The sequence below is a fragment of the Rhinolophus sinicus genome, linkage group LG13 (assembly GCF_036562045.2).
Source record: "Rhinolophus sinicus isolate RSC01 linkage group LG13, ASM3656204v1, whole genome shotgun sequence".
Lineage (NCBI taxonomy): Eukaryota > Metazoa > Chordata > Mammalia > Chiroptera > Rhinolophidae > Rhinolophus > Rhinolophus sinicus.
Genome location: NC_133762.1, coordinates 60,863,537 through 60,873,220, shown reverse-complemented (window position 1 = coordinate 60,873,220; position 9,684 = coordinate 60,863,537).

The following is a 9,684-nucleotide window of genomic DNA, read 5'->3' as shown; positions in this document are numbered from 1 at the left end:
CTGTTTGTCCAGTTGGTACAAATTCATACCCCTCTGATATAAAAAAGATTAGCAATATCATTGCAACAAGTTCACAATTGCCAGGCCTCCAATGCTTTGTTTGGAGCATTTAATCCATTTACATTTATAGTGATTATTGATAGGTACATAGTTATTGCCATTTTAGTATTTATATTTTTATTCTTCCTTTGTTTGCTTGCTTTCCCCCTTCTTCTTAAAGAAGCTTTTTTTAAAAAAAACAAAAAACAAAACACATTTCTTGTAATATTAGCTTGGTAATAAATTCCTTTAGCTTTTTCTTAACTGGAAGCTCTTTATCTCTACTTCAATTTAAATGATAGCCTCACTGGGTAGAGTAGCATTAGTTGTAGGCCCTTGCTTTTCATCACTTTGAATATTTCCTGCCACTCCCTTCTGCCCTCTAAAGTTTCTGTTGAAGAATCAGCTGATAGTCTTATGGGAATTCCTTTGTAAGTAACTAGTCTTTCTCTTGTTGCTTTTAAGATTCTGTCTTTATCTTTAATGTTTGCCATTTTAACTATAATGTGTCTTTTTGTGAGCCCATTTGGGTTCATCTTGTTTTGGATTCTCTGCACTTCCTGGGTTTGTATGTCTATTTCCTTCACCAGATTAGGGATGTTTTCAGTAATTTTTTTTTTTTTCCAAATAGGTCCTCGATCCCTTGCTTCGTCTCTTCTCCTTCTGGTACTTTTATGATGCAAATGTTATGATTGATGTTGTCCCAGAAGTCCCTTAAACTATCTTTTTTTATTTTTTTATTTTGTTGTTCTGATTGTTTTCTGCTACCTTTTCTTCTAAATCTCACATTCGATCTTCTGCTTCATGTTATCTGCTGTTGATTCCTTCTAGTGTATTCTTTATTTCTTTTGTATTCTTCATTTCTATCTGGTTCTTTTTTATGGTTTCCATGTCCTTTTTTATGCTTATTACCTCTTTGTTGAAGTTCTTACTAAGTTCCTTAAGCATTCTTATAACCAGCATTTTAAACTCTGTCTCTGGTAAGTTGGTTGCCTCCATTTCATTTAATTATTTTCCTGGAGTTTTTTCCTATTATTTTATTTGGGATATTTCTTTGTTTTCTCATTCTGGTTACCTCTCTGTTTTTGCCTTTATGTATTAAATAGATTTCCTATGTCTCTCAGTCTTTGCCAGGTGGCCTTACATAATAGGTCCAGTGTGGTCCAGTGGCACAGTCCCCCTTATTACCCACACCAGGTGCTCCAGGACTGCCCCTTGTGTGTGGTTTGTGTATTCTCCTGTTGTAGTTGAGAATTAATTACTGTTGGTATGTCAGTGGGTGGGATTGACTCTTAGGCTGACTAGCTTTGATGACTGGCTATGCTCACAGCATATGTGCTCCTGTGTGTGGGTTGACCCTTCATAGGAAGATTTGCCTGAGTAGGCTCTTATTCCTGTTGAGAACACTCTTTGTTTTTGCCACTTGTGGAACTAATCAGATAGTGCTCTGGTGTGGTCTGAGGCTGGTGTCTGCGTGTATTGTTTCTGGTGCCTCTTGGGAGGGGTTTCCTGTGCAGGCAATTTCAGCCTTGCCTGTCACAGGCCCAGGGCTACCTGGTCAGAGTTACAAAACTGTAAGTAATTGATTTTTTCCTGTGTTGGACATGGAGTTGTGTGGGTGTGGCCTCACTGTTATCCAAGGCCAGCTGCCACTGGTAGCAGCCCTGAAGCAGCTTAGCAAAAAGCCCAGGGCTCCCCTAGACCCGTTGCCACCTGCCAGTTTCCCATAAAGCTTAGCCACTGAAAGAGCCTCTTTACATGTGTGGGCCAGGCTGGCTGATCTGGTGTTGACTGTGATGTCACCTGATTTGTGTGGGTTGGGGTCCCAGGATGTCACGGGTTGTGGCTGGTGGTTTTCACAAAGTTAATGCACATTCATTTCTTATGCCAGTGCTGAGCCTATGGCCACTCTGCAAAACACCCTGAGAACACCGCAGCCAATTGTGATTCACCTCTGGCCTGTAGAACCCCGAGAGTTGCCCATGAAAGGCTACAGCATGAACTGCCCACCACTGAAAGTTTCCCAGGCTGCCACGAGCCATCCACTGTTGTACAAACTTCCATCAACTTTTGGGGCAGGACCGGCCACCCAGGAGCTAAGAGTGCCCCTGTTATGCTGCACTAACTGGGTGGGGCAGGGTCCCAGGGAGTCACGAGGTGTGGCTAGTGGTTTTTACAAAGTTAATGCAGATTCAGTTCTTGTACCAGTGCTGAGCCTGTGGCCACGCCACAAGACACCGTGGGAACACCATGACCAGCAACCGCTCTCCTCGGGTTCACAGATCACTGACAACCACCCAAGGAAGGCTACAATGCAAGCTAGGCTGGACCACCAGCTGCAGAAAGTTTCCCAGGCTGCATGCACTGTCTGTTGCTGTACAAGCCTACTGCAACTGGTAGGGAGGGTCTGGCTGCCCAGGAGCTGAGAGTGACACTGGTGATGCAAGGGGTGGGGTGGGGTCCAAGGGAGTTACCAAGGTTGTGCATGCATGTGTGGATTTTACCAGACCAACAGGGTCTCAGATTTGGCCCTTTGAAGATGGGTTCAACAGAAGAAAGATAGTTCCCTCCTGTAGGTTACACATGAGTTGTGTTCAACACAAGGATAATGGTGGCTGTCTCTCTAGCCCTCACTCTGGAGCCACACAGCTCAGAATTTCCCTGTATGTCTCTGGTGTCCCACGAGTTGCTGTCCATCCACCAGAGCCTAGGGTGAGTGCTCACAAGTGAGTAAATCTGCGCATGGGCCTTTTAAGAGGATGTTTCCATCTACCTTCTGTCTCACCAGGATGAACAGAATCCTTGCTGATTTTCACCACCAGTATTGTGGGAACCCAACACTGTGCCAGTCCTCTTTTTGGCACAAAGCCCCTGTGTTGGGGATACCAATGTGGGGTTTCAATCCTTCACTTTTCAGGGGGGACCTCCACTATTGAGGTGTCCCTCCTGGTGCTCAACCACTACCTATGGGTTTGGGGTCAGCCCATTTCCCATCTCTGCCCCTCCTACCAGTCTCAATGTGGCCTCTACTTTGTATCCTTAGTTATAGGGGTTCTATACAGTTAGTCTTCAGATGTTTCTTGAGATTGATTGTTCTAAAATTCAGTTGTAATTTTAATGTGATCATGTGATGCAGCAGACATAGTGTTTACCTATTCCGCCATCTTGGACATTATCTGTTAATCATTTTTAAACAACAGGTATAATAACACACTTTAAAACTTGTCAATTGGAGGGCCGGCCCAGTGGCTCAGGTGGTTAGAGCTTCATGCTCCTAACTCTGAAGGCTGCTGGTTCGATTCCCACATGGGCCAGTGGGCTCTCAACCACAAGGTTGCCGGTTCAACTCCTTGAGTCCTGCAAGGGATGGTGGGCTCTGCCCCCTGCAACTAAGATTGAACACAGCAGCTTGAGCTGAGCTGCCTCCCTAATGTCTCAGTTGGTTGGAATACGGGCTGTCAACCACAAGGTTGCCAGTTCGAGTCCTCAACTCCCGCAAGGGTTGGTGGGCTGTGCCCCCTGCAACTAGAAAACGGCAACTAGACCTGGAGCTGAGCTGCGCCCTCCACAACTAAGACTGAAAGGACAACAACTTGACTTGGGAAAAAAAAGGCCTGGAAGTACACACTGTTCCCCCAATAAAGTCCTGTTCCCTTTCCCCAATAAAACAAACAAACAAACAAACAAACAAAAAAACAACAACATGTCAATTGGAGCTAATGTAATACTACAAGGAAATTTGTATTCATAAATGCATTTATTAAAAAGCCAGAAATAATATAAAAATAATATATATTATACAAGTAGAAAGGTGAGATTAATGATAAACAACAAAATTGTAAAATAAGAAAAAAAGTGGAGTAACAATCTAAGCTGAATATTGGGTGAAAAGAAGAAGGAGGCAAACATTTAGCAAGCACCATCAGAAGAACAAAGAGGGACACAGAATATAAAACATTAATAATTAAAAAGGACAGACCACTAGAGACAAAGGATAAATATTAATGTGCATATGAAAAAAGCTATAGCCCGGCAAAGAGTTTTTAGACTTGACAGTAAAGCTTGATCCATAAGAGAAAAAAAAAAAAAAAAAAAGGATAAATTAGTGGTTGTCAAAATTAAAAACTTTTGTCGGTGAAAATCCATGTGAAGAGAATGAATAGTTAAGCTAAAGAGTGGGAGAAAGTATTTGCAATCCACGTATTTAACAAACAGCTAATGTCTAGAAAATACAAAGAACTCTCTAAGTTCAACAGTAAAAAATATATAAATCTGATTAGAAAATAGGCAAAATACATGAACAGACGTTTCACCTAAGAGGATACACAGATGGCAAATACACATTTGAAAATATATTCAACATCACTATCCAACAAGAAAATGCAAATTAAAACACACAATGAGATATCACTATACACCCATTAGAATTACTAAGATAAAAAACAATAGTGCAACACCAAATGTTGGCAAGAATGCAAAGAAACTGGATCACTCATACATTGATGATAGGAATGTAAAATGGCATAACCACTCTGGAAAACAGTTCTACAACTTCTTATAAAACTCAACATGCAATTGCACTCTTAAGCACAGAACATACTAAAATGAAAACTTACATTTACACAAAAACCTGTAGAGGAATGTTCAGAGCAACTTTATTTGTAATAGTCAAACACAAGAATCGTCCCAGATACCCTTCAACAGGTGAATGTTTAAACACATTGTAGTACATTCAAACCATGGGATACTACGCAGGAATATAAAGGACACACAACAACTTGGACAAATCTCCAGGGAAATATGCTAAGTGAAAAAAGTCAATCCCAAAAGTTAAATACTATATGATTACATTTATATTTTGGAATTTGGATTACATTGTCATTTTGAAATGACAAAATTTTAGAAATGTAAGACAAATTAGTGTTGCCAGGGGCTAAGGATAGGGAATGGAGAATGGGGTTATGGAGGGCAGGGGAGGTTGGTGTGGTAACAAAAGGACGACACAAGGAATTCTTATAATATTGCAATTGGTGGTGGATCCAGGAACCTACACAGGTGATATAATTGTATAGAACCCAACGCATGTGCGCGCGCGCACACACACACACACACACACACCAGTACAAGAACAACTGGGGGAATCTGGATAAGACAGGTTAATGTGTCAATGTCAGTATCCTGGGTTGTGGTATTTTACTGCAGTTTTGCAAAATGTAACATTGGGGAAAACTAGGAAAGTGTACATGGGATCTCCCTGTATTATTATTTACAGCTGCTTGTGAATCTACAACTATGTCAATAAAAAGTTAATTAAAAACACTGAAAAGTCAATTAAAAACACTATAGGTTTAAGTTGATACTTTGGAATTTGTGGCAGAGTTTATCCCATAACATAGGAATAGTTCAATAAAAATATTAATATAATAAATTAAAGGATAAAATCATCTTTATTTTAATAGATACAGAAAAAAAAGCATTTGATAAAATGTACTACTCAAAAAGAAAGAAAATTCTTTGCTGACTAGTATAAAAATAGAAATAGCATAACCTAGAAAAGAACTACCTTTGAAGTTAAGAATAAAATAGTGATGCCTGCTCACAAGCTAATATTCAACACTGTAAAGAATGTCCCTGTCATTAAGCTATGAAAAGAAGCATGAATAAATGGTATAAGGATTTAAAAGGAAGAGATAAAAATTAAGCTATTTAAAGGAATTTGGTTTTCTAAGAAAAAGAAAATGTCTTAGCTATTGGATCAATGAGAGGGTCCAGAGTATTGCTAACAAAAGATCAAGATTTAAACATGGATAATGTGTCAAGGCATTTGAAAAACTACAAAATGTAGTAGAAATAAAGTGGAATATCATTCAAAATAATAGAAACAGAAAAAACAACAACGGTGAATTATTACCTATGAATATTTTTTAAAAAACAAGATTATTTGAAAGAACATAACAATAAATTATTGAAGACTATAAAAGGAGACCTGAGAAATGGGACATGTGTTTGTGTGTGAGTACTATGTGAATGCATGGAAAAACTTTTTATTTAATAAGGTGAATTGTTTTTTAAATTTATTACAAATATAATGCAATTCCAATGAAAATTTCAAAGAATTTTTTTGTGAAATTAGACAAACATGTTCTAAAATTCTGTAAGTAAAGGTCAAAAGATAGATGAGCTATTTCTTTAAAAGAGCATTTACAGGAGACTTTCATGGTTAAATGTCAAAACATTTTATTAACTAGATGAATAGAATGAAATACCCCAAACAGAATGCGATCAAACAAATTTAAGACGTGTTATATGGTTAAGTGTAGATAAAGTCATGGTGATTATATTTGTACATTTCTGGTATTATTTAAACTTTAAAATTTTATTTTAAAAAAAAGGAAAGAAAGAAAGCCAATAGAATGGCTGTTGTGATGAGGCAATGGTCCCAATGGAAGATGTCGAACACATATTTTTGAAGGATGGGGTCAGAGAAAGGAAGTTTGGAAACATTTGTCACATCTTTTATAAAAGCTTCAAATTGTCATTACTGACAGACTTGGGAAGCAGGATTACTGACAGACTAATCACAGGACGGAAGGTGTTTGGCCATGCACTCCCGTTTTTGCTTGGTAAGTCATCACTGGCAGTATTCATCAGGTGAACCTTAAACTGTGCCACCAGAAGAAGGAAGGAAGAGAAACTCTTCAGGACTTTTTGGAAATCCACAAGAAAATGTAAAACAATGTACTTTTCTTTTCCTGAGTAAGAGCGTGAGTGTTTAGGAAAGCGCCAAGCTGTGTGGTTCATTGTTGCACTCGAATACCTAAGCCCTAGGAGCTCCTGAACTGGGCTTGGCATTGGAGCCATCTCCAAGCTCCCAGAGGTGAACTTCTCAGGTCACCACCTTCCCCCACCCTGTGCTCTTGGACTTCCTCCCCAAAGTTGTGAGGAGCAGCTGGGGTGCACAGGCCTTGAACTGTCAGCATGTACGACTGGTAGAGGCAAACTTTACCCCAAGGAGAACATGGAACCAAGTCTTCATACCTGGAATGGGTCTTGGGGACAGGCACCCTACACAACAGACCCTAGATTAAAGGGAGGAAGTTCTGGCTGCCAGGGCAGCTCAACTCCCATCCTCCTGTCCCCAAAGTTCCTAGGTCAGAACAGGCATAGATAGAGGACCAGCTGGCTCAGTGGACTCCCTGAAGCCAGGAAAATATAATCTAGATATCCATCTGTTATTTATTTTTGTATAACAAATTATCCTAAAGTTTGCGTGCGCATGCTTGCACATACACATGAAACTTAGTTAAATATGTACTCAAAACTTGCATTAAGTTTGGAATAAAGAAGTTTGGACTTAATTGCATGCAGACATGGTTGAAACTGAGATCCAAAACTATCCCTTCCCACAAGTTATGAAAACTGCTTCTTTAGAGCCCACAGCAATTGATGTTTTTCCCCTGGGTGTTCCCTTAGTAGTCTGATGTCCTTTGTGTGCCTCAGCCTTCCCCAGCACTCTGAGATAAGATCTGGGGACATCTTGACTCTCATTCTCCCATCCTTATTCTAGCCAGAGAGAGGATCCCCTTTGTTCAGAAGAAGAACTGAAATATCACTTTGTCACTTTCTTGTTTCTAGTACAGCAGAAGTCAAATTCTGTTTGCAAAGGAAAAATAATTTAATAATTATTATGATAAAAATGGCAATTTTTATCAACCATCTTATAATATAATGGACAATAAGTCTAGTGGGGAGAGAACAAGAAAGACAGAGACTTGTGTCCTGATGCTTCTGTCCTTGTCAGGCACAGGCTAGCCTTGACTGGATTGTGAGCCTTTTAAATCTGGACACTATCTTAGCTGCCCACAGCCCTACAGCTACCATCCCTACAACACACACAGACACATTTCATCTAAGTTTGGGGACAACCACTCAAGACCAAAGTTTAAATTACTACCCTGGGATAGTATATATTTCTATCTCAATAATGAGATGGTGGACAGGACCACTTCTGTGCCCTTGGTCCTTTTTGTCACAACCCAGTATCCTGTAGAGGTAGAGGTGTTCTAGGATGAGATATTTACCAAAACCAACCAATTTGTTGATTATGTTTAAATCAATTTCCTAGAAATAACTAGTCTTAAAAAGGAAATAAAAATGTTTTATTGACATGTGAATGGACATTCATATGAACATATGACAGGAAAGGTAAAATATGCAACCATGAAAGCAGTGAGTCTGAAAATGACTACAGCCCAATACTTGAAAAAACTGGTCTGGAATTTTGCAGGAATGCCCAGGTGAGCTTAGAGCTGAGGGAAAATGAATGGGGGTGACAGCCAACAGGGAGGGCTGATGCTCAGTCTCTGGGAGGTAGCTCTTGGTGGGAATAAAAAAATGCCCAAAAGCAGTAATCTGAATGAAATGATGTGAGAGATAGTACGTCTCCCAGGAAAGAGGCCGAGTTCATGCCTCCTGCAGTGTGAGCTTCCCCAGATGCTGGGCGTCTGCATAAGCAGTACAGAGGCTCTGAGGCCCTGTGCTCACAGATCCTATGGGAATGGGCTTTGCTTCCCAAGCTTCCCACACAAGGGGGCTGGAAACTGCCCCACAGTTCTCACAGGACCAGTTATTGGCCCTACACAGCAATAATAACCAGAACCCTGGCCATTCTGTGAGGGCCGATCTGGTCAGTACATAAACCCCTGATACCATGAGTCATTAAGAGTACCCTTCCTTTCCCTGTAACCACCAGAAAGTCAAGACTTTCTGGAAAACATTCCCAGGAATGAATTCCCAGGCCTGTAGCTGAATATCAAGTGGGGGCAGCACAAGAAAATAGCTGCCTGTCTCTGTTATCAAATGCTCTGCATACATATCCTGTGTTCTCTGTAGCCACTTCCCCATCTGCCAGGGGACATTGGACATTTTCCTCGGCTTTTCCAGAATATCAGGGACACGGCACAGTCCTGGGGTTAAAAAAAGACAGGTCTTAACACAAAGTAACAAGGTGGAGAACTCAGGGTGGCCTTTGCAGATGCCAGGATGCCCCCACGGAGGACAGAAGCAGAGAGAGGGGCTGGGATCCAGGGGTGGTGCTGTCAGGTAATGTACACAGGGATGAACCCTGCTGTTGGTGGTTCTTGCCCTGAGTGCTCCTCAGCACGACTGCACACATTCCAAATCTCCACATCAGTTCCTATTGCTCACAGCTCCCTCAGGTCCTGGTACATCCCATGAGATTAGAACTCTGGTTTCTCCCTGCCCCCAGCCCCATGTACTTCCAGCCCAGGAAAGGAAAACACCCTACTTGGAAGATGCACTTTTGACTCTCCCCCCACCCCCAAAATTATTTTTTTCATGATCTAAAGGAAAAAAAGGGACATGATGGCAAAGACAATACTTCTGTCATCCAGGTCATCTTAGGAGCACCATCTCTGAGGAAGAGGGTGGGGATAGGATGTAACTTCTCATGGGCTGCTGGTTTTTGGGTGGCCAAGTGCAGGGACAGAGTCCCAGAGAGCAGTTTCCAGGCTCTTGGCCTCACGCAGAAAGGTGCTGGCTCAAGGAGTAGATGGCCATCAGCTGTGACTAGTTGGCCATCAGCTGTAACCAGTTAGCCTTAGCCACTAATATAACTGCTGTGGC